Below are 25,282 nucleotides of genomic sequence, written 5' to 3' on the forward strand. Positions count from 1 at the left end.
GCAGGGTTCTTAAAATTATGAAGGAATTTGACAGGTGACCAGGATGATATTTTCTCCAGTTGGGACATTAGTAGGGAGGGAAAGTCTTTTTCACGCTAAGATTGAATGAAAGGATTAATTTCTTTGGAGAGTTACTCATTATTGTGGCTTTGCCACAGCGAGTACTTGAAGCAGGGGCCATTCAATCATTCAGAGAGAGATAAAGGTTTGCAGCAGAGGTATATAAAATTTATTAAAGGATCTGATAGATTAAACGTAGACCAAATGTTTCCTCTTATGGGGTGATCTGGAACAAGAGGTCACTGAGTATAGTTTGAGAGGTGGGAGATTTAAAACCGAGATGAGGAGGAACTACTACACGCAGAGGGTGGTGAATTTGTGGAACTCGCTGCCCCCATAGCACGGTGGAATCTGAACCATTGAATTCAGGAAGACAATAGATACATTTCCAATTGCCAAATGGGTAAAAGGGATATGGGGAGTAGGTAAGGAGGTGGATTTAAGGCCAGGGAGAGATTAGCCATGATCTGTTTGGATAGCAGAGTAGGCTCGAAGGCCTAAACTGCCTACTTCTGCTCCTACGTTCCTATGCAATGTTATGAGAAAAGAGCATGATGGTGAACTACTGTAGGAAAGGGCCAGTTCAGCCACTATGGGTTGAATGGCATCATTCACTGCTGTAAATATAAGAACATAAGAAATAGGAGCAGGAGTAGGCCATCTAGCCCTTCGAGCCTGCCCCGCCATTCAATAAGATCATGGCTGATCTGTTGTGGCTCAGTTCCACTTTCCCGCCCTCTCCCCATAACCCTTAATCCCCTCTCTTATCAAGAACCCATCAACCTGCTTCTTAAAAATATTTAGCGAGGCAGCCTCCACCACTTCAACGGGCAGAGAATTCCAGAGATTCACCACCCTTTGAGTGAAGAAGTTCCTCCTCAACTCCGTTCTAAACCGCCTCCCCTTTATCTTGAGGCTGTGCCCCCTAGTCCTACTGTCTTTTTTGAGCGGGAAGAGTCTCTCCACCTCTATCCTATCCATCCCATTCATCATCTTATACGTCTCAATGAGATCTCCCCTCATTCTTCTAAACTCTAACGAGTACAAGCCTAGTTTATTCAGCCTCTCCTCATAGCTCAATCCCCTCAACTCCGGTATCAGCCTAGTAAACCTCCTCTGCACTCCCTCCAGGGCCAAAATATCCTTGCGCAGGTGCGGCGCCCAAAACTGCACACAGTACTCCAGCTGCGGCCTCACCAATGCCCTATACAGCTGCAGCAAGACCTCCCTACTTTTATATTCAATCCCCCTCGCTATCTGTGGTTTGAAGTCAATTTTCAGGTAGGGTTAGTTCCTAGAAAAACAAGAGTAAATTGACACTTCAGAAAAAGGCAGATCTCAATGAGGCTTAGACCAATATCTTCACAGGGAGGTGAAGGAAGGCAGTGGGGGAGGGTTTAAAATCATAATGGAGTGTGGGGGAGGGGCACAGGATGAAGGAGCAGAGAGGAGACGCAAGGTGCAGAGCAAATGGAAGATATAAACAGAATGAAGGCTAGTTGATAAATAGAAGGGCCGGGTAGGGCAGGGCGAATGCAAGGCAGATGAAGTCAAGTTCAGAGTGCATAAGCGTACAAGGAAGGAGCAAGGTAAATCAGGCTGGGGACTGTAGCCACAATGGAATAATGACACAGACACAATAATGGAGACCAGGCTCAAAATACGAGGAAGAATGGATCCCAACTGTGAGGTATTCGTGAAACAGGGAGAGGTGTACGGGGGAGGGGAGGGGAGGGGAGGGGAGGGGAGGGGAGGGGAGGGGAGGGGCGGGGAGGGGCGGGGCGTGGGGGGGGAGGGGAGGGGAGGGGCAGGGCGGGGCGTGGGGGGGAGGGGAGGGGCGGGGCGTGGGGGGAGGGGAGGGGCGGGGCGTGGGGGGGAGGGGAGGGGCGGGGCGTGGGGGGGGGAGGGGAGGGGAGGGGCGTGGGGGGGAGGGGAGGAGGGGAGGGGCGGGGAGGGGAGGAGGGGAGGGGAGGGGCGGGGCGTGGGGGGAGGGGAGGGGAGGGGAGGGGCGGGGTGTGGGGGGAGGGGAGGGGAGGGGAGGGGCGGGCGTGGGGGGGAGGGGAGGGGCGGGGTGCGGGGGGGAGGGGCGGGGTGCGGGGGGGGAGGGGTGGGGTGGGGTGCGGGGGGGGAGGGGTGCGGGGGGAGGGGAGGGGAGGGGCGGGGCGTGGGGGGGAGGGGAGGGGAGGGGCGGGGCGTGGGGGGGAGGGGAGGGGAGGGGTGCGGGGGGGGATGGGTGGGGGGGGTGGGGTGCGGGGGGGGAGGGGTGGGGCGGGGGGGGAGGGGAGGGGCGCGGGGGGAGGGGAGGGGAGGGGCGCGGGGGGAGGGGAGGGGCGGGGCGCGGGGGGAGGGGAGGGGCGGGGCGTGGGGGGGAGGGGAGGGGCGGGGCGCGGGGGGGAGGGGCGGGGTGCGGGGGGGGAGGGGTGGGGTGGGGTGCGGGGGGGGAGGGGTGCGGGGGGAGGGGAGGGGAGGGGCGGGGCGTGGGGGGGAGGGGAGGGGAGGGGCGGGGCGTGGGGGGGAGGGGAGGGGAGGGGTGCGGGGGGGGATGGGTGGGGGGGGTGGGGTGCGGGGGGGGAGGGGTGGGGCGGGGGGGGAGGGGAGGGGCGCGGGGGGAGGGGAGGGGAGGGGCGCGGGGGGAGGGGAGGGGCGGGGCGCGGGGGGAGGGGAGGGGCGGGGCGCGGGGGGAGGGGAGGGGCGGGGGGGAGGGGTGGGGCGGGGGGGGAGGGGAGGGGCGCGGGGGGAGGGGAGGGGAGGGGCGCGGGGGGAGGGGAGGGGAGGGGCGCGGGGGGAGGGGAGGGGCGGGGCGCGGGGGGAGGGGAGGGGCGGGGCGCGGGGGGAGGGGAGGGGCGGGGCGTGGGGGGGAGGGGAGGGGCGGGGCGTGGGGGGGAGGGGAGGGGCGGGGCGTGGGGGGGAGGGGAGGGGCGGGGCGTGGGGGGGAGGGGAGGGGCGGGGCGTGGGGGGGAGGGGAGGGGCGGGGCGTGGGGGGGAGGGGAGGGGCGGGGCGTGGGGGGGAGGGGAGGGGCGGGGCGTGGGGGGGAGGGGAGGGGCGGGGCGGGGAGGGGGGGGCGGCTGGGGGGGAGGGGAGGGGCGGGGCGTGGGGGGAGGGGAGGGGCGGGGCGTGGGGGGAGGGGCGGGGCGGGGCGTGGGGGGAGGGGCGGGGCGTGGGGGGAGGGGAGGGGCGGGGCGTGGGGGAGGGGAGGGGCGGGGCGTGGGGGGAGGGGAGGGGCGGGGCGTGGGGGGGAGGGGAGGGGCGGGGCGTGGGGGGAGGGGAGGGGCGGGGCGTGGGGGGGAGGGGAGGGGCGGGGCGTGGGGGGGAGGGGAGGGGCGGGGCGTGGGGGGGAGGGGAGGGGCGGGGCGTGGGGGGGAGGGGAGGGGCGGGGCGTGGGGGGGAGGGGAGGGGCGGGGCGTGGGGGGGAGGGGAGGGGCGGGGCGTGGGGGGGAGGGGAGGGGCGGGGGGAGGGGAGGGGAGTGGCGTGGGGGGGAGGGGAGGGGGGGAGGGGAGGGGGGAGGGGAGGGGCGGGGCGTGGGGGGAGGGGGGGAGGGGAGGGGAGGGGAGGGGCGGGGCGTGGGGGGAGGGGAGGGGAGGGGAGGGGCGGGGCGGGGCGTGGGGGGGAGGGGAGGGGCGGGGCGTGGGGGGGAGGGGAGGGGCGGGGCGTGGGGGGGAGGGGAGGGGCGGGGCGTGGGGGGGGAGGGGAGGGGCGGGGCGGGGGGGGAGGGGAGGGGCGGGGCGTGGGGGGGAGGGGAGGGGCGGGGCGTGGGGGGGAGGGGAGGGGCGGGGCGTGGGGGGGAGGGGAGGGGCGGGGCGTGGGGGGGAGGGGAGGGGCGGGGCGTGGGGGGGAGGGGAGGGGCGGGGCGTGGGGGGGAGGGGAGGGGCGGGGCGTGGGGGGGAGGGGAGGGGCGGGGCGTGGGGGGGAGGGGAGGGGAGGGGCGAGGCGTGTGGGGAGGGGAGGGGAGGGGCGGGGCGTGGGGAGGGGCGGGGCGTGGAGAGGGAAGGGGAGGGGCGGGGCGTGGAGAGGGAAGGGGAGGGGCGGGGCGTGGGGGGAAGGGGAGGGGCGGGGCGTGGGGGGAAGGGGAGGGGCGGGGCGTGGGGGGAAGGGGAGGGGCGGGGCGTGGGGGGAAGGGGAGGGGCGGGGCGTGGGGGGAAGGGGAGGGGCGGGGCGTGGGGGGAAGGGGAGGGGCGGGGCGTGGGGGGAAGGGGAGGGGCGGGGCGTGGGGGGAAGGGGAGGGGCGGGGCGTGGGGGGAAGGGGAGGGGCGGGGCGTGGGGGGAAGGGGAGGGGCGGGGCGTGGGGGGAAGGGGAGGGGCGGGGCGTGGGGGGAAGGGGAGGGGCGGGGCGTGGGGGGAAGGGGAGGGGCGGGGCGTGGGGGGAAGGGGAGGGGCGGGGCGTGGGGGAAGGGGAGGGGCGGGGCGTGGGGGGAAGGGGAGGGGCGGGGCGTGGGGGGAAGGGGAGGGGCGGGGCGTGGGGGGAAGGGGAGGGGCGGGGCGTGGGGGGAAGGGGAGGGGCGGGGCGTGGGGGGAAGGGGAGGGGCGGGGCGTGGGGGGAAGGGGAGGGGCGGGGCGTGGGGGGAAGGGGAGGGGCGGGGCGTGGGGGGAAGGGGAGGGGCGGGGCGTGGGGGGAAGGGGAGGGGCGGGGCGTGGGGGGAAGGGGAGGGGCGGGGCGTGGGGGGGAAGGGGAGGGGCGGGGCGTGGGGGGAAGGGGAGGGGCGGGGCGTGGGGGGAAGGGGAGGGGCGGGGCGTGGGGGGAAGGGGAGGGGCGGGGCGTGGGGGGAAGGGGAGGGGCGGGGCGTGGGGGGAAGGGGAGGGGCGGGGCGTGGGGGGGAGGGGAGGGGCGGGGCGTGGGGGGGGAGGGGAGGGGCGGGGCTTGGGGGGGCGGGGCGTGGGGGGAGGGGAGGGGAGGGGAGGGGAGGGGCGGGGCGTGGGGGGGAGGGGAGGGGCGGGGCGTGGGGGGGAGGGGAGGGGCGGGGCGTGGGGGGAGGGGAGGGGCGGGGCGTGGGGGGGAGGGGAGGGGCGGGGCGTGGGGGGAGGGGAGGGGCGGGGCGTGGGGGGAGGGGAGGGGCGGGGCGTGGGGGGAGGGGCGGGGCGTGGGGGGAGGGGAGGGGCGGGGCGTGGGGGGGAGGGGAGGGGAGGGGGGAGGGGAGGGGAGGGGGGAGGAGGGGGGAGGGGAGGGGAGGGGTGTGAGGGGAGGGGCGTGGGGGGAGGGGAGGGGCGTGGGGGGAGGGGAGGGGCGTGGGGGGGAGGGGAGGGGAGGGGCGCGGGGGGGAGGGGAGGGGAGGGGCGCGGGGGGGGAGGGGAGGGGAGGGGCGCGGGGGGGAGGGGAGGGGAGGGGCGCGGGGGGGAGGGGAGGGGAGGGGCGCGGGGGGAGGGGAGGGGAGGGGCGCGGGGGGGAGGGGAGGGGAGGGGCGCGGGGGGGAGGGGAGGGGAGGGGCGCGGGGGGGAGGGGAGGGGAGGGGCGCGGGGGGGAGGGGAGGGGAGGGGCGCGGGGGGGAGGGGAGGGGAGGGGCGCGGGGGGGAGGGGAGGGGAGGGGCGCGGGGGGGAGGGGAGGGGAGGGGCGCGGGGGGGAGGGGAGGGGAGGGGCGCGGGGGGAGGGGAGGGGAGGGGCGCGGGGGGGAGGGGAGGGGAGGGGCGCGGGGGGGAGGGGCGGGGCGTGGGGGGAGGGGAGGGGAGGGGCGTGGGGGGGAGGGGAGGGGCAGGGCGTGGGGGGGAGGGGAGGGGAGGGGCGGGGCGTGGGGGGAGGGGAGGGGTGCGGGGGGGGAGGGGAGGGGTGCGGGGGGGGAGGGGAGGGGTGGGGTGCGGGGGGGTGGGGTGGGGTGCGGAGGGGAGGGGAGGGGCGGGGCGTGGGGGGGAGGGGAGGGGCGGGGCGTGGGGGGGAGGGGAGGGGCGGGGCGGGGCATGGGGGGAGGGGAGGAGTGCGGGGGGGGAGGGGCGGGGCGTGGGGGGAAGGGGAGGGGCGTGGGGGGGAGGGGAGGGGCGGGGCGTGGGGGGGAGGGGCGGGGCGGGGCGTGGGGGGGAGGGGAGGGGCGGGGCGTGGGGGGGAGGGGAGGGGCGGGGCGTGGGGGGGAGGGGAGGGGAGGGGCGGGGCGTGGGGGGGAGGGGAGGGGCGGGGCGTGGGGGGGAGGGGAGGGGCGGGGCGTGGGGGGGAGGGGAGGGGCGGGGCGTGGGGGGGAGGGGAGGGGCGGGGCGTGGGGGGGAGGGGAGGGGAGGGGAGGGGAGGGGGGAGGGGAGGGGAGGGGGGAGGGGCGTGGGGGGAGGGGAGGGGAGGGGCGTGGGGGGAGGGGAGGGGAGGGGCGTGAGGGGAGGGGAGGGGTGCGGGGGGGAGGGGAGGGGAGGGGCGTGGGGGGAGGGGAGGGGAGGGGCGGGGCGTGGGGGGAGGGGAGGGGAGGGGCGGGGCGTGGGGGGAGGGGAGGGGAGGGGTGCGGGGGGGGGAGGGGTGGGGTGCGGGGGGGGAGGGGTGGGGTGCGGGGGGGGAGGGGTGGGGTGCGGGGGGGGGGAGGGGTGGGGTGTGGGGGGGGAGGGAGAGGGGGTGTAGGGTGTGGGCATGGGGGCAGAAAGGGAGGTTTGGAGAGAACTGGAAAATAGGGGTTGTGGGAGGCAATGTTGATGTAAGATAATGTTACAGTATGAGAAAAGGGTTGATGAGTTCAAAGATCAATTTAGTTGAAATGAAGGAGCTATTACGGTGCTGTGTGTTGAGCAAAGAGAGGGAAGGAAATTCCTAATATTTACTGGGAAAATACCAGTAATCTTGTGGAGGCAGGAAGCACGGTTCAGGTACTCAATGACATACGGCAGATGAAGCTTAACGCAGAGAAGTGTGAACCGATTCACTCTGGTCGGCAGAATGATGAGGAGTAATAAAAACAAAATGGTACAGTTAGAAAGCTGGTGCAGAGACACAGGGGTTGTAGGGGTGAGGTGGTGGTCTACACACAAGTCTTTGCCAAAGGCAGGGTACATTGGAAATGCTGTTTAAAATGGCCAACATCATCCCTGCCATTACAAACAAAGCTGTGGAACAGGAAGATAAAACATCAGGTTCATTAACTGCTGGTTCAGCCCCAGCTGGACTATTGCGGCCAACTCTTGGCATCATGTTTTGGGAAGGATGTATAGAACTTAGAGAAAATGCAGAGGAGATTTACCAGAACAATTCCAGGAAAAATGGACAATTTCAGTTACATGGAGACACAAGAAAAACTGTTCTGCCGAGAGCTCCAAGGTTAAGAGGAGATTTGATAGAGGTGTTAAGAATTAAGTGTTTGGTTAGAGAGGGGGTATACAAAAAAAGGAGAAACTCTTCCCAATGGGTGAAAAATTTAGTAACCAGAGGACACAAGTTTAGGGTAATTGGACAAAACCAACACTTGCACAATGTAACGGCAGTGAAAATAAACTCAATCAAACTTTCAAGAGGGAACTGACAAATACTTGAAGTGGAAAAATTTGCAGGGCTATGTAACTAGACAGATAGCTGTACCGAAAGGTCAGCACAGGGTACGATGGACAGACTGGCCTCATTCTGGCTATCATCTAACACAGTCTAAATCTGTGCAATGCATTTCCTTCCCTGTTTCCTTCCTGGCCAATACCTACCTGTCAACGAACATCACTGAATTAGATAGTCTGATCATTGTTACATTGTTGTCTGTGGGAGCTTGCTGTGCACAAGCGGCAAAACATTTTTGGGCATCCTGAGCCAGTGAAAGGTGCTATAAAATGAAAGCTTCCCTTCCCTGTTGAGGTGACAATTCCGACCGTCACACAACTCCACAAGTGACCGTGATGTTTCAGCATCATCGATATGATCCAATCCCAGATGGTGACTGTCAGTGGGCTGTTTGACCCACTCAGTGGGTGGAATGACAAGGGTGGGAGAGCACTGTGATCAAACTAACTTGTCCTCCTCCTCCTCCTCCAGTGTCTATTCCTTCCAGTGCTCACTGGATAGTGATCAGGAGTGGGTACGATGGCTGATAATTAACACTGCCCCAAGAAATACCAAAGAAGTAATTTGTAAAAGAGTCATCATTGTCCATGGTGCGATTAGCTAACCCAACACACTCCCCAAATGGAACCTGGGACCTTTTTATCGTTCTCTTCAATGCAGCCAGTTAAGTACTGGTGCAGCCAGAATTTTACCATTCCTCCTGCCATGGGAATCGGAGAGGGGAAGGGGCGGACCATGGAAAGGTACGTTGACCTTGGGCAGAATTTAATGGTTTTCGGACAGGCGAGGCTGTAAAATGTATTTTATTAAAGTTTTTTTTTGCGAGTGTCACAAGTAGGCTTACATTAACTTTGCAATGAAGTTACTGTGCAAATCCCCTAGACGTTACACTCTGGCGCCTATTCAGGTACACCAAGGCAGAATTTAGATTGGCCAATGCATCTGACCAGCACGTCTTTCGGACTATGGAAGAAAACCCACACAAACATGGGGAGAGCATGCACACTCTGCACAGACCCAAGTCAACCAAGTTGGTGGCCCAAGCCAGGAATTGAACCCGGATTTATATTATTTGGAGTATTATCACATGTCTTAGTATACAGTGAAAAGTATTGTATTTTTTGCGCACACTCAAAGCATACCGTACATAGAGAAAGAAAGGAGAGATTGGAGAATGTAGTGTTATGGTCATAGCTAGGGTGTAGAGAAAGGTCAACTTAATGTTGTCCTTAATGGGTCCCTGGCACTGTGAGGCAGCAATGCTAACCACTGCGCCACTGTATTATAGTCCCTAAGAAGTATTCACAGTCCTCACTCAGGGATGCAGTTATACCAATGAGTATGTTGAATACTCTCAATTTGTCAATCTGCTAATGGAACCCGTACTACACCTTATCAGCCCTTTACACAAACAGCATCCTCAGCGACAGCTCTGCGCTATGCTGATATCCAACCTCAGTCACAGCAACAAAACACCTCCACAAATTGGAAACAGGCAGAAGTATTTTCTCATTTAGGGCATAGGCAACAATGATCTAAAGTTTATTTATTAGTGTCACAAGTAGGCTTATGTTAACGCTGCAAGGAAGGTACTGCAAAAATCCCCTCATCGCCACACTCTGGCGCCTGTTCGGGTACACTGAGGGAGAACTTAGCATGGCCAATTCACCTAACCAGCTCATCTTTCAGACTATGGGAGGAAACCAGAGTACCCGGAGGAAACCCACATAGATATGGGGAGAACATGCTGACTCCGCACAGACGGTGACTCAAGCTGGGAACCAAACCCAGGTCCTTGGCTCTGTGAGACAGCAGTGCTAACCACTGTGCTACCACTGGGACAAGGGCTTGTAGCTTCCTTGTGTCTCCATAAACTTGTAAGCTTGGTTAAGACAATCTGGTTTCCCAGCCCCCTTATTTTTTTAAAGCAAAGTTTTAAATGACATTCGCTCGCCACACTAAAGTGACTGCAGCCCCAAAACACTTAAGATATAAAGGGGAAGAGAATAGAGATAGGAAAGAAAGATGTGAGGAAAGGAGAGGAGAGAGAAGGGGGTGGCTACGGACGATATGTCACCCAATCAACACGATTCATACTAGCTAGGTTTTTAACCCCGAACCGAATAAAGTGGACTCTGAACAGGGGGGGGAGCAAGCCTGGGGCAAACCCGCAGTCCAACTCAGCCCCCCTCTCTGAGGGTGATTCTTCTGAAATCCGGAGTCCCCAGCACACATCAGGAGCTTTTGTTTTCAAAGCCTAACGTCACGTTAAAAAACAGTACGAGCCCCTCTCTCGCTAACATTCCTCCAGCAGCACCCTCCTGAAAAACTAACCTCCCCCCCCCAACCCCGACTCCACAACAAACTTTTAAAAAAGTTTCAGAGAAAGTTTTAGAAGGGCTGGACTTTAAAAGGTTTGAATGGCTTCTTTTTTGAAGATGTGTTCACCTTTTAAAAAGAAATAACGTGGATGGGGAAACGTACAGATAATCACTTTGAAAAGACACACATCCACAGAAAGGACACAGAGAAAGGCACTCACTGCGTACCCCCGGCCACTCCAATGCAAGGATGGCACTACAGGTGATGTGTGGGGTTTGTACCGTCAGTCGCGAATCTCCTTCTCCTTCTCCTCCTTCCTTCTCGGAGCCGCCACAGCAACGAAACTGAGTCCAGCCTGGAAAAAATGTAAACCCATCAGAGGAGGCCTGAGCCTGCGCACTGAAGGCGGAAGGAAGGAAGGAAGAGAGAAATTGACAAGAGCTGTAGGTTTCAATGAGTGAGTCTCCCCAGCGCTGCAAACCACTTGCCAATTTCACTGCCACTTCTCTGGTGCTTGTCACAGGTGTCAAAACTCAACCACAAACAATATACTCACATACCCCCACCTTACCCCCCCCCCAAAAAAATAAAGAGGCAAATGTCTCACTGACTTTTTTAAAAAAGGATATGGGCGGCACGGCACCACAGTGGTTAGCACTGCTGCTTCACAGCTCTATGGGTCCTGGGTTCGATTCCCGGCTTGGGTCACTGTCTGTGTGGAGTTTGCACATTCTCCTCGTGTCTGTGTGGGTTTCCTCCGGGTGCTCCGGTTTCTTCCCACAGTCCAAAGACGTGCGAGTTTGGCTGTACTAAATTGACTGTAGATGCATAGGTTAGAGGACTAATGAGTAAATTATGTATGGATGTGGGGGTAGGGCCTGGGTGGGATTGTGGTTGGTGCAGACTCGATGGGTCGAATGGCCTCTTTCTGTAGTGTAGGACTCTGTGAGATACTTTCTCCCTCTCTCTGTGTGTATGTTACAAATTTCAAATAGTATACAAATGTGGCACACATCAGTGCAGCGAAGGTGGGATGCAGAGGGGGAATGAACCAACTTTAAGATAAAAGCAAAATAAAAATTAGCCCTAGATGCTGGAATCTGAAACAAGAAATGGAAAATCTGGCAGCATCTAGTGAAGTTCTGACCAAGGGTCACCCAGGCTGGAAACATTAACTCTATTCTCTCTCTGCAGGTGCTGTGAGACCTGCTAAGTTTTTCTAGCAGTTTTTTTGTTATTTTTGATTTGATTTATTATTGTCACATGTATAAACATACAGTTTCTTTGTAGTATTGAAACAGTATTGTTTCTTGCATGCTATACAGACAAAACATACCTTTCATAGAGAAGGAAAGGAGAGAGTGTCCAGTGTAGTGATTTCTGTTTTTGTTTGTGAATGAATCAACTTTCTTCAATTTGGTCAGGACTTGTTCAAATTCAAAGTTGAATTTCTTCACCATTCATTGCCCCCACCCCCACCCCCTCACCTCTCCACCACTCCCCCCACCCATCGCATAAACCAATCTCCCATCCATTGACTCTGTCTACACTTCCCGCTGTTCGGAAAAGCAGCCAGCATAATTAAGGACCCCACATACCCTGGACATTCTCTCTTCCAACTTCTTCCGTTGGGAAAAAGGTACAAAAGTCTGAGGTCACGTACCAACTGACTCAAGAACAGCTTCTTCCCTGCTGCCGTCAGATTTTTGAACGGACTTGCCTTGCATTAAGTTGATCTTTCTCTACACCCTAGCTATGACTGTAACACTATACTTTGCACTCTCTCCTTTCCTTCTCTGTGAATGGTATGCTTTGTATAGCGCGCAAGAAACAATACTTTTCGCTGTCTACTAATACATGTGACCATAATAAATCAAATCAAATCAAACCCACTCACCCCCACATTTGAATGCTTGCTGGGTTTCATTCCTCCAAAATCAAACACAAAAACATTGGCAGCACAAATTTCGGGATTGTATTAAAATGATTTTTTTTTCATTTTCTTTCTCTTAAAACTGAGCCAGTAAAGACCTGGGTTAAACATTGTGGTGTTGCCCAAAGGGCTTCATTGGAAGCAAGTTCAGTAGTAACTTTCAACAGAGGATTAGATACCTACTTGGGAGAGGAGACATGTAGAGAACTGTCTGGGAAACAATCTGGAACTCCTCCCTTTGCCAAAAAGTTGTCAAGGCTAGGGCAATCGAAAATTACAAAATGAGATTGATAGATTTTGATAGTGTGGGGGGTGGTACAGGATCAGGTGGGTAAATGGAGACAAGGTGCAGTTCAACTCTGATGTAATTTGGAACAGACTCCTCGAGATATAAGTGCAGGGGTAGACTCATTGGATAGCCCTTTCAAAGATCCAGCACAGAATGGATGGGCTGAAAGATCTCACTTGTGCTGTGGGACTCTGAAAAACAGTGAGCATGTGGCTTCCTGCAGTCAGATCTACAACTCTAAAACTTAAGTCATCCTCACTTTGCTGTAAGATCGGGAATCTCCAATGGGCAAGGCAAACAGCGACTTCTACCAACTAAATCAGTCGTTTGAGGTTCCTAAACTCTAGTCTGGGGCCTGAGCACAAGGTTTCATTGCAGTAAGCAGGAAATTCTGCATTGGCAGTGGCGCAGGTTTGCGCACCTTGACTGTTGCATTTTCCAACATTAGCACAGCCAACGCTCTTTGGAGGGTCCAGAAGATGCGATTTGATGTAACGTCTTGTTCTCTTCAATGACACTAGCTGCTAGCTGCTGCCATTTTTATATCTTCACTCTCTTCCTTGTCAGAATAATGGAAGGATTTTCAGGCTGAGTAACAGTCTGACCAGCCGCGAAATGAAAGCTGCTTCTCGAGCCACGACCATCTTTCTCCCTCTCTTCATCCAGTGTCCTTGTTGATCAAAGGTTGGTAAACCATGGCTTACACCACATGATGACTATGGGACAAATTGAGGAGGCAGACGCCATTAACTACCTCATTCTGGATGGGAGATTTTGGCGCCACTCTAGCCTACTGACCCCATATAACTATCTTCATGGCTGCCAACTGGGTGGTTGGTCTAATTTGGTAGGGTGGGCTCTCACAACCCTGGCAACAAAGGGAGACACTCACTAGCATCCCACTGGATGTCAGGCCAGGAGCTCCAGAAGTTTTGGAGCTTGCCAGAACCGTCTGAAGCAGGATTCGGATTCTGCACCCTCTGACTCAAGAGGCAGGAATGCTACCACTAAGACAAAAGACTCTCTCGCCGATATAGCTAGTCACCCTTGGCAGCTTTACAGATACAAATTTTCATGAGTTGATTTGATTTGATTTATTATTGTCGCATGTATTAGTACACAGTGAAAAGTATTGCTTCCTGCGCACTGTACAGACAAAGCATACCGTTCATAGAGAAGGAAACTAGACAGTGCAGAATGTAGTGTTACAATTATAGCTAGGGCGCAGAGAAAGATCAACTTAATGCAAAGTAGGTCCATTCAAAAGTCTGACAGCAGCCGAGAAGGAGTTGTTATTGTGTCGGTTGGTACGCGACCTCAGAGTTTTGTATCTTTTTCCTGATGGAAGAAGGTGGAAGAGAGAACGTGCATGAGGTCCTTAATTATGCCAATTGCTCTGCCGAGACAGCGGGAAGTGTAGACAGAGTCAATGGATGGAAGGATGGTTTGTGCGATGGATTAGGCTGCATGACTACTGCAACCTGCTGTCAATCCAGGCACTTGCTTTCGGGGTCTGCTAAAATTTCCATTTTAATACCATGATGTAAGTGGACAATTATGCATCAGTCACTAGGGATGTCGAGCTTTTTAATTTTCTATGAGTACCCATCACTAAATTCTGTACTTGATTGATTATTTTGCTATATTTTAAAACCCTAGCATATATCATCACGCAGTGTGATGCTGGTACACCTGCTCTACTCACAAGAGGTTCACACAAGGACAGCGGAAATACTTTACCAATGTTTTCCAAGCATCCATGATGAAGTCAAACCTGCCCACCAACTCATGAGGAGGTCCCTGGATCAAAATGGGGAAGGCTTATTTGGGAAGGGACCAAAGAGGCCGCGGGACCTCTTCGGGAATATGAAGTCAAAGTGTCAGACGGAATTCACAAACCTCCAAACAACCCATCCACCCGATCCTTCCAGCGGTACACCATGTGCCAGAATCTGCAGACCTCATGTTGGACTTCACAATCATGTCAGGATTTATGAAACTGGAATGGAAGTAATTTATCTTTGATTCCGGAGGGACTGCCTAAAGAATGAGAAGGGAATGTTGGCAAGTGCTGTCCTTCATCATGTGTGAAATTAATCAAAACCAAAAGTGGTGCCAAGTCAGTCACGAAAACCCTGAGAGTTACAAATCATGGATCTCTGAGTGCAGCGGTCCTGGGACCCAGACACCACCGCTAACAGCAGTCATTGTAAGCAGCAACTCAACTACAAGAGTCCACCATCTCTTCTTGAAGGAAGGCTGTTGAAGTATGGCTTAGAAACATGGGGAATATGTGACTTGCTGGCTGTAACCCCGCACAATATCTCTACCTTTCTGTTTAGTTAGCAATTGCCAGGATCAAACTCATGAGAGTCCACTCTGGGTCCTTATCACAGTCATCTCTCTTAAGGCCATTCTTATTTTGTACAAAATCTTCCCTAAAACCAAACAAACTGCACTACACACACACACACACACACACACACACACACACACACACACACACACACACACACACACACACACACATGCAAATACACAAATTTTGTACAGATATGATAGATTCTTTCCTTCACATTAATCACTGAATTCTTTAAAATACTAAACCACGTGTACAGGATGGAGAAGGCTGATCTGTGCCAAAGATCATTATAGAGTGCTACTGTGCAGAAGGAGGCTATTTGGCCCATCGAGTCTGCATCATCCACAATCCCACCCAGGCCCTATCCCCATAACTCCATGCATGTACCCTAGCTAATTCCCTTGACAGTAAGGGGCAATTTAGCAATGCATCTAACTTACACATCTTTGCACTGTGGGAGAAAACCGGAGCACCCGGAGGAAGCCCTCGCAGACCTGGGGAGAATGTGCAAACTCCACACAGACAGTGACCCAAGATGGGAATCGAACCTGGGTCCCTGGCACTTTGAGACAGCAGTGCTCACCACTGTGTCACCGTACTGCCCCTTAACAGAGAGAAAAGATAATGACAGAGAAAGGACTTCAATTTCAGTAGCGACTAACAACAGCAGAAGGCTCCTATGTTAAAGAAACGCACTACAGCATCTTTGTAGCCCACAGATAATGTTATAATGCTGCTAATGTGCTGTTTATGAACCTTGTAATCGTCTTGAGAATGAAAAAAGTGAGGCTACTCGAATCACGATAATAATTTTATTCCATTCTGTTTGTTTCTTGCAAGCTAAAAATTCCTGATGCTAATACACTGTCAAAGTGAAACGATGCAGCGAGTTATATTATTCATGTCCAAGGATTCATAATTCATCACTGGCTGCATTCGAAAAGTATCCACACACATTGTAAAAGACTTTGGCATTTCCTGAAAAAGTGATAAATCACAATGTAAGCCTTTCCCTCTCCTGCAGTTGATGGTGAATCCAGCAGATAAAGCTGGCCACCTTCGCTAGTCACAATTCACTTCAAAAAGTAATCCATTCATAAAGATCAGTTGTGCAGGGAAGTGCCCATATTTGTGAATAATATAGACACCTAACACTGAAATGTTACTTTTTGTTTGAATTGCTGTGTTAAGTTTCACTCATAATGGAGAGATAATGTGCGTTCAGGGAGGAATACTGGCAAAGATCTCAGGACAACACCCTATTTTCCATAACCATACAATTTATACATTGAAGAAACAGTTTTAGCAAAGGCTACAGCTCCAAACAGTGCAGCACTCCCTCAAAATTCCAGCCTAGATTAGGAGCTCAAGTCCATACTGGGACTTGAGCCACAATCAGCTGGTTTAGAATGGAATAAGAAGTCTCACAACACCAGATTAAAGTTTATTTGGTAGTAAACACCATGAGCTTTAGGAGCGCTGCTCCTTCGTCAGGTGAGTGGAGAGTTCTGATCACAAACAGGGCCTTTGTATGGTGTGAGACTTCTTACTGTGCTTACCCCAGTCCAATGCCGGCAACTCCACATCATTAGAACAGAATCACAGAGGCAGTAGCACAGTGGAGTTATTACTGGACTAGTAATCCGGAGATGTAGGGTAATGCTCTGGGAACCCAGGTTCAAATCCCACCACTGCAAATTTGAGTTCAATAAAAATCTGGAATTAAAAGTCTACTGATGACCGTGAAACCATTGTCGATTGTCATAAAAATGCATCTGGTTCTCTAAAGTCCTTCAGGGAAGAAAATCTGCATCCTTACCCAGTCTGGCCTACATGTGACTCCAGAGCCACAGCAATGCTGTTGACTCTCAACTCTGAAATGGAGGGCAGTTGGCAATAAATGCTGGTCCATCCAGTGACACCCACATCCCGTAAAATAAATTCACAAAAATAAGAACATAAGAAACAGGAGCAGGAGTAGGCCATCTAGCCCTTCAAGCCTGCCCCGCCATTCAATAAGTTCATGGCCGATCTGGTAAAATGGAGGACATTTGGGCCGCTGAATCTGGAGATGAAACAGATGGGAAAAGAGTGATGGAGCTGAGTCACGTGCACGTATGATGGAGCATCCTGAGGTACATCACATCAACTCCTGCGGCCACGGAACATGCAAGACTTTAGCTAGGTCTTTATCAGACAGTCTTTATCAGATGATTTGGTTGAATGAGCACATTACACGAATCAACACGCAAGCAATCAAGTTCTGAACAGACCCATAAAAAAAATACAATGTTTAAAACAGGAAATGAGGAAGAATTGTGACCACCTTGGCACTCTTTAATCTTTAACAGGAGATAATCCTGATAATCTGGTCCTGAGCTTATGTTCACAATTCAGTCTCATTAACTCCTCTATCCTGACCATCGATCTCCCCTCCCTATCCCTCCTCTTTACTCTACCATGGCTTTCTGTCTTTCTCAGCTCCTGTCCCTATTCCTCATCCTTATTTTGTTACACATAAACTCGTAGACATTTACAGCACAGAAATGTCCCATCATGTTCACACTGGTCATCAAAGATCTGACTACATTAATCCCATTTTCCAGCACTTGGTCCATAGCCCTAGAGGCTATGGCAGCACAAGTAAATCCCACCCTTCTTCCATTCGCTTCCCCCTCCCATTGCTAACTTTCTGTCCCCCTCCACCCCTATTCTCACTCCCTTATCTTCACCAAGTTTCTTCTACAGGATGCTATTTTATTGAAGGTGTCTTCATAGCAAAAATTTGTCCCCATCCTTCCCCCTTAAGAAATCACAATAATTACATAGAGTCTAGAACTAATTTCCATCTGTTCACTAGGCAGAACATAAGGACAAAATAAGGAGACAAGTTGGAATATTCTACATATCTTTTAAACCATGCTTGCAATGAAAAATTTTCTCTGGCCTGGAATCTCACAGTGCAGAAGGTGGCCATTCAGCCCATCGGGTCTGCACCGACCACAATTCCACCCAGGCCCTATCCCCATAACCCCATGCATTTCCCCAAGCTAGCCCTCCTGACACTAAGGGGCAATTTAGCATGGCCAATCCATCTAACCTGCACATCTTTGGACGGTGAGAAAAAAGCGGAGCACCCGGAGGAAACCCACGCAGACACCGGGAGAACATGCAAGCTCCACACAGGCAGTGATCCAAGCCAGGAATCGAACCCTGGTCCCTGGTGCTGTGAGGCAGCAGTGCTAACCACAGTGCCACCGTGCCGCCGTTTCTCAATTACAAACCAAATAATTTTTTAAATTGCTCCAACCACTCAGTCATCAAATTGCATGAGTGTGTTTCCTGTTTAGAAAGCTCAAAGAGCCAATCCTTTTTAAACCTACTACACATTTTTCATAAACAATGGCAAATTTCAATTCTCAGGTTCAAATTTATGTCAATGATACTGGCCTATGAATGGTGGTTTATGGGATGTAATGAGCCATAGAGCCTGCGGTTTGGTCAATTTCCCAAGGCATTCAGTTCCTCCATTGGAGAAAATTTTCCAGAATTATAGAGTCATAGAAACTTTACAGCGGCCCAAATGTCCTCCATTTTACCAGATCAGCCATGCCGCCCTTTTTTTAAACCCCGAAGCTAGTCCCAATTGCCCGCATTTGGCCCATATCCCTCTATACCCATCTTGCCCATAATTAACTAAATGATTTAAGTCATTTTCACATGACACACAGTGTAACCAAGTGCCGTCACATAGCCGTCCCACTGCCTGCTGCAGTCTTAAAGACTGTCAGTGGGACACCCAGGAGACAGTCTTTGTACCATTGAAATGTGGCTCTATGAATCTTTGTTGGGCTGATATTCTCCAAAAGACAGAGGGCCTGTCGCGTACATTTGACTGTGTGAGGCGGCACAGTAGCTAAGCACTGCCTCAAAGTGCCAGGGAACCGGGATCGATTCTGCCCTCAGGTGACTGTCTGTGTGGAGTTTGCACATTCTCCCCATGTCTGCGTGGGTTTCCTCTGGCTGCTCCTGTTTCCTCCTACACTCCAGGTTAGGTGGATTGGCCATGCTAAATTGCCCCTTAGTGTTTGGGGGTTCTAGCAAGATGTGGGATATGTGGGATTAGGGGGATAGGGCCTGGGTGGGATTGTTGTCAGTGCAGGCTTGATGGCTGAATCATAGAATCATAAAATCACTAGAGTACAGAAGAATGGCTTCCTTCTGCACTGTAGAAATTCTATGATTCTATGAATGACAGTCTCCTTATTACACGACTGAGGCCGATGGCTATGGAGTCTGGTTCTGAACTCCAAACAAAAAGGAAGAAGACCAGCAGATTTTGATTTGATTTGATTGATTATTGTCACATGTATTAGCATACAGTGTAAAGTATTGTTTCTGGCACGCTATACAGACAAAGCATACCGCACATAGGGAAGGAGAGGACAGGGTGCAGAATGCAGTGTTGCAGACACAGCTAGGATGTAGAAAAAGATCAGCTTAGTGCCGGGCAAGTCCATTCAGAAGTCTGATGGCAGCAGGGAAGAAGCTGTTTTTGAGTCAGGGGGGGCTAACAGGGTAAACATGTGGAGTTACAGAAATAGGGCCTGGGTGGGATTGTTGTCAGTGTAGGCTCGATGGGCCAAACCTCAGACTTTTGTATCATTTTCCTGGCGGAAGAAGGTGGAAGAGAGTATGATTCCAAATGGGAACAAAATATGCAATACATGCAATGAAAGGAGTTCCATTCATATCGTGCCTTTTTACGTTCCCAAGAAATTCACAACATACATTTTGAAACGTAGGCACAATATTGTCAGGTCGATAAATGCAGCAACAAGTTTGCACCCAACCTGATCACACAAAAGGCAGCGAGGCAAATGACATGTTAATCTGTTTGCCTGGTATTAGCTGAGGGCATTCTCCTACTCTTCATCCAGTAGTGCCCTGGAATCCTTTATGTCTATTGGAGAAGGCCAGACCCAGCCTCGGTTTAACATCTCATCCAAGGGACGACATCTCTAACAATGCAACAGCCCCTCAGTGCTGAAGTGTCAACTTAGATTATGTGGCTAAATCCTGGAGAGGAGCTTGAACCCATGACCTTCTGTCTGAGAGGCGAGAGTGCTCGCGGTCAGTCAAGCTGACATTTGCAATAGTCTAGGAGGAGGGGAGGTTACCCTCTGCAATTTTAAAAGCCTTCTTAAAATCCATCTTAAGACTCTGCTTCTGATTATCTTTCTCAACTTTCTGGCGCAGTCTACATACCTTTTTATCCCTAAAGCATCTTACAATAATATTTCTGTTGAAGAATTCAACTTGTTGACCATGATGGTAGTTAAGGGAATGTTAACACATTCCAAAATGTGCGCCAATTGACTAACAATGAAGGTTTTAAAAGGAGAAGGGGAGTCTACGTTGTTGTGAGTATGAAGGGTTTTATGTACTGTCTGATTACCCGAAGGAAGACAAGAGCCAATCCTATGATCTAACCCGGAAAGTATCATAGAATCCCTACAATGTGAAGGAGGCCATTCGGCCCATAGGGTCTGCACCGACTCTCCGGAAGAACACCCCACTTAGGCCCACTCCGCCACCCTAACCCTGTAATTCCTCACATGGCCAATCCACCTAACCTGCACATCTTTGGAGTGTGGGAGGAAACTGGAGCACCCGGAGGATACCCATGAAGACATGGGGAGAGCATGCAAACTCCACACAGTCACCCGATGCCAGAATTGAACACAGGTCCCCAACGCTGTGAGGCAGCTGTGCTAACCACTGTGCCACTCTTGCTGCCCCAAATAAAGAGGGTAATTTTGAATTTGAGTAATGCCGATTCAGCTACCTATTTTTTACCATCACCCCAAGGAAAAATGTTCCTCCCATGTATTTCCAGCTCTCTCATCCCTCTCAAGTTGGAAATCTGGAATTGGTTTGAAGGTGTTGAGAGCTATTTAGCTCCCTTCTCCAATGCTTTACCATTGCTTAGTAAATTTTCAGGAACCATTCCATCATAATGTTCTCGTAATTGACTGGAATACAATGCATATATTGAATTACTCAATTGCCCAGAATATTTCCACTTGGAACTACTTGAAACTCAATACCATACTTCTTATTGTTCTTGGCGGACTCCAACACTTAATTTTCTCCAGTGGCTTGATTCCTATTTTGTTGAACATGAGCAATGGAATGCTAGGATTATAATACCCTCCACCAGCCTCAAGTATACTATTGACAGAGGTATTACAGACTAGTCAGCTTCTATCTCTGCGATAATGTAGCATTTTTTAAAATAATTGTCAATCAGTAAAGTAGAAAGGACACCAAACATAACACAAAGTTTCGCCAACCTATACAAAGTTACATCAGCCCTTAAAAATGTGGCTTCCCCGGTTGCTAGGTTGCTAATCATCACTTAAAACAGGGTTCTGAGAGTTGTTTTCAAGGGAATTTGATTGTTCTTTGAAAGCCACCATTTAAGGGTGTGGAAAACAAACCGAACGTGGGATTAGTGCAAACCAGATGGGCTGAACGGGCTGAATGGTCTTCAGCTTCAATGAACTGAACATGTACAATGAGAAAGAAAGATTTGCACTTATGTATTGAACATCAAGATCAGAGGACATCGCAAATTGCTATACAGCCAATGAAGTACTTTTCAAGTGTTGCAACCATTGTAATGTAGAATGCTTAACTCTGTTCCAATCCGTGTAAAGATAGATAATTTTAAAAATGTGAAACAAATTTCCCAGTGACCCACGGAAAAATCACAGGGCAAGATTTCACATTTTAAGACTTTTACTGTAACACATAAAATCAACATAGATTAAGCATTTCTTATCAGGCAATTACTTCCCCATTCACTCACACAAACAAGCTACCTTATGACACATTTTTACTTTATGCCGTGCTCCCAGCAGATATGTAGCCTTGAAGATTAAGTTCCAAGCTCTTCCTGACTTCTTAGCAGCTTTCTTTCTCTTTACCATGCCAGGCATGTCTTCTAGTGGGCTTTGAATGTTGTTCCAGTCACTTTTCTGAATATCCCTGAATCAACCTCCAGCACCAAGGTCCACTCTGTTGGTTCTTTGTTCCTAAATCTTTACAAGCCCATTCCAGTTCTCACCAGCATTCTCTTTGATGGCTAACACGCAAAACATATTTTCCTCTGCACTTCACAGCTATTTCAATCCCTCTGTCTGCATGTCTCTTATTTGGAGAATACCACATTTCCCCTCTTTTGTGTCAAAGTGTGAGTCTGTATCTTGATTTTCAATATGTTTTTGCTACAGATCACATGGCCCTGTTTCTGGGCAGAGTTTAGTATAAGCAACATTCGTCACCCCCCACCCCGGTCATTCAGAACACTATTTCACCTTAAACGAATGAAAAATTTTAAAAACATAACCATCTCATAAAGTCTCACTTTATAATAACTGCTGTGCCTGTACTGTAGAATTGCCCCACAGTATGACCACAGTAAAGTGGTTTCCATAGCACCAGGACTTTGAGGTAATATTCCTGAACCACATCTTGAAGCTGTTCAGCATTATAAATAGGCTATTTATTTAACCAGAACTGTGTGGTGAATCAAAGGTAATGCACTTCAAATGATTACACCAGAGGAATGGAGATTCAGATTTGATTTTCTACATTTTTCAACCAAAGGTCATTAAAGGATGGAATTACAAAATTATCAGCAATTTCACTTTTCTTTTTATGGAGAAGGATTGAAATACATTTTTAATCAGATCATAAAATTGTTAATATAATCCTCAATGGGCTAATTGTAAAACATTTATAATGTGATAAAAATTGTAGCAGTATTCACGCAAAAGAGATTTTCCTGATTTGTTCATTACTGTAATGTTGTTTTGACTATCTTTTAGTTGAGTCTGTTTCAAATGTTATTCACTAAATGTCAAAATCATTAGAAATGGGATTGGTTCCGTGTGTAATGTGTTGTGATATGGGGCACGAGTGTGGACGGCCCCACATACAGTGAGGTTTGATTGGGACCAGTATACAGGTCCATGCCCACCTAACTGTAATAAAATAGGTACATTTGCAATAGTTATTGTCCAGGTGATGGTGGAGACGGATGTTTCACATCCTTTAAAAGGTACTTGAATGATTACTTGGCATGCCATAACATTCAAGGCTGTAGGATTAGGTGGGCAGGTCAGGGCATTTCATGCATCGGTGCAGACTCGATGGGCTGAAGGGCCTCTTCTATGCTGTGGTATTCTGTGATTCAGTTCTAAAAGCTATAACTGCAGCAAAAGTGATGGATGCAGCAAAAGTGATGGATACAGCAAAGCAATGGAGTCTAGGTTCATGGAATATAGGAGCAGGGGGAGCCTATTTAGACCCTTCAGCACATTCCGCCATTCAATGGGACCATTGGTTGATCCCTAACCTTAAGTGAACAAAAATTAATCAGCCTCAGTTTTAAATGTAACCATTGATCGAGCATCAATTGTTTTTATGGAAGGGTTCCAAACTCCAAACCATCCTTTCTACATAGAAGTCTTTCCAAATACTGAAAAATATGGCTCTAGCTTTTAGATAATGCCCTATGGTCCTAGACTCCTTAACCAGCAGAAATTTGGGTCGGGATTTTCCATTGCCCCCTAGCAAAGTCACGGGCAGGGCAGGACAGGAAAATCTGAAGAGCGGCCAAAGTCAATTGGCTCCTGGCCTCTCTCTAAATTTTCCCATCCTGCCTGTGGCGATGCCTGCAGCTGGAGGGACTGGAAAATCCTGTTGGTAGTCTGGAGCAACAAAGGAATCAGCTCCATGTTTTAAAACCAGTAACTATTTATTGATTTCTCTTATCTTCCTTCCAATTCTTTGCAATCTTGGTAGTGTTCAATAACATGGAGCTTGGCCTTTCATGTCTATTTCTCAATAGAGAGTCATAGACATATACGGCCCTTCAGCCCATCAAGCCTGCACTAGTCAAAGACAAACCACCCAATTAATCCAATCCCATTTTCCAGCACTTAGCCTACAGCATTGTTTGCCTTGGCATCGCAAATGCACTACTTCTTAAATGTTGTGAGGGTCCCTGCACCCACTGCCCTTTCAGACAGTGTGTTCTAGACTCCCACTACCCTTTGGGTGAAAAGGTTTTTCCTCACATCCCCTCGAAACCCCTTGTCCCTTACCTTAAGACTATGCTCCCTGGTCATTAATCCTTCCACCAAGGAGATATTTTTCTTCCTGTCCACTCTATCCATTCCCTCATAATCTTATACATCTCAATCATGTTCCCCACCCCAGCCCCTCAGCTCCAAGGAAAACAACCCCAGTCTATCCCAACCTCTCTTCACAATTAAAACTCTCCAGCCCAGGCAATGTCCTCTGCACCCTTTCCAGTGTTATCACATCCCTCTTATAATGTGGACTTCAGAACGAATAAAATATTCTAGCAGTGGCCTAATCAACATTTTATATAAGAAAAAATATACACATGACAACAAAACCACTTCAGTAACTGAATCACGTAAGATAAAAAGATGAGGCTGGTATTGCTATTTATACCAGATGAGTTAGATAGAGGGAATCTACCATAGCTCGGGGCTACCAGACCAGTGGCACATTTTAGGTTTCTGTCTGCCCTAAACTGCTGAGAAATCTGGTCTCTGGAAGCCCAGGCCAAGGAGGGTGGTGCAGGAGTGGGATGGAGGTGGGGGGGAGGTTTTGGTGGGTGGTAGTAAGATGGTAGGAGGGTCGGATAGCCCATTACACACACCTACGCCCACATCTCCATCCAGAGAATCTTTAAAGATCAACCAATTAACCCACCTTTTGAGGGAACTATTTAAAGTTCGATGCTTTTTTTGCTAAGTTATTGTTTGGCCCACGTTGTCTCTTGAAGTGAAACCCCCTCCCCCACTTAAGTTTAAGTTTATTTATTAGTGTCACAAGTAGGCTTACATTAACACTGCAATGAAATTATTGTGAAAATCCCCTAGTCGCCACACTCCAGCGCCTGATCAGATACACTGAGGGAGAATTTAGCATGGCCAACTCAGCTAACCAGCAAGTCTTTCGGACTGTGGGAGGAAACTGAAGCACCCGGAGGAAACCCACGCAGCCACAGGGAGAATGTGCAGATGCTACACAGACAGTGCCCAAGACAGGAATCAAACCCAGGTCCCTGACGCTATGAGTCAGCAGTGCTAACCACTATGCTGCCCCATTTCACTCTTACCTCGTGGGATCTCTCTGACCATGTCTGCTTGCACAAAAATAAAGGGATTTTGTAAAAAAATTACAAAGGGCTCAGGGCATTTGGCTCAACAGGCCCAGGCTAACACTGCTACATACCAGCCTCCATCCACCTCTCTTCACCTTCAATGTATCTTTCTATTCTTTCCTCTGTCACATGTTTAAAATGCTTTCCTTAAATGTCTCAGTGCTTTTCACTCAATCTATTTCCTGAGTTCCACTGAGCACCACTCTCTGGGTAAAGAAGCTTCTTCTGAATTCTCCATTGGATTTATTAGTGATTATCTTGTAATTATTGTCTCTGGATGTGTTCTTGCTTGCAAGTGGCAACATCCTCTCCACATCTATCCTAACAAACTGTCTCCTGGTGTTAATGAGACTGCTCTGCCATTTTTTCTAGCAAAAAGAACTCCAGGCCTGAGCACTCCTTACATATATATAACCTCTTAGTTCAGGCATCTTCGTCAAATCTTTCTTGCAGCTACCTTACATTAAGTTGATCTTTCTCTACACCCTAGCTATGACTGTAACATTACATTCTGCACTCTCTCCTCTCCTTCTCCATGAACTGACTAAGGAAAGAATAGAAAGATACATTGAAGGTGAAGAGATGAAGAGAGATGGATGGAGGCT

The 25,282-nt window shown here is 52.0% G+C and overlaps 1 protein-coding gene across 2 annotated transcripts in view; it reads right to left on the bottom strand.

The window, feature by feature from the left end:
- LOC145356894 (solute carrier family 45 member 3) overlaps positions 1-10,155 on the bottom strand; it is a 162,464-nt gene extending 152,309 nt beyond the window's left edge. Inside the window, exon 1 of one of the 2 annotated variants that reach the window (XM_080209875.1) lies at positions 10,105-10,155. The gene's annotated coding sequence lies outside the window, so the exon portion shown is untranslated. Of the gene's footprint in view, positions 1-10,043 lie in introns of both variants that reach the window. The other variant, XM_080209874.1, reaches the window with a different exon arrangement.
- Positions 10,156-25,282: the final 15,127 nt, after the last annotated feature.

This window comes from Carcharhinus amblyrhynchos, chromosome 22 (assembly GCF_965287045.1).
Source record: "Carcharhinus amblyrhynchos chromosome 22, sCarAmb.v2.hapA, whole genome shotgun sequence".
NCBI classification, from domain to species: Eukaryota; Metazoa; Chordata; class Chondrichthyes; order Carcharhiniformes; family Carcharhinidae; genus Carcharhinus; species Carcharhinus amblyrhynchos.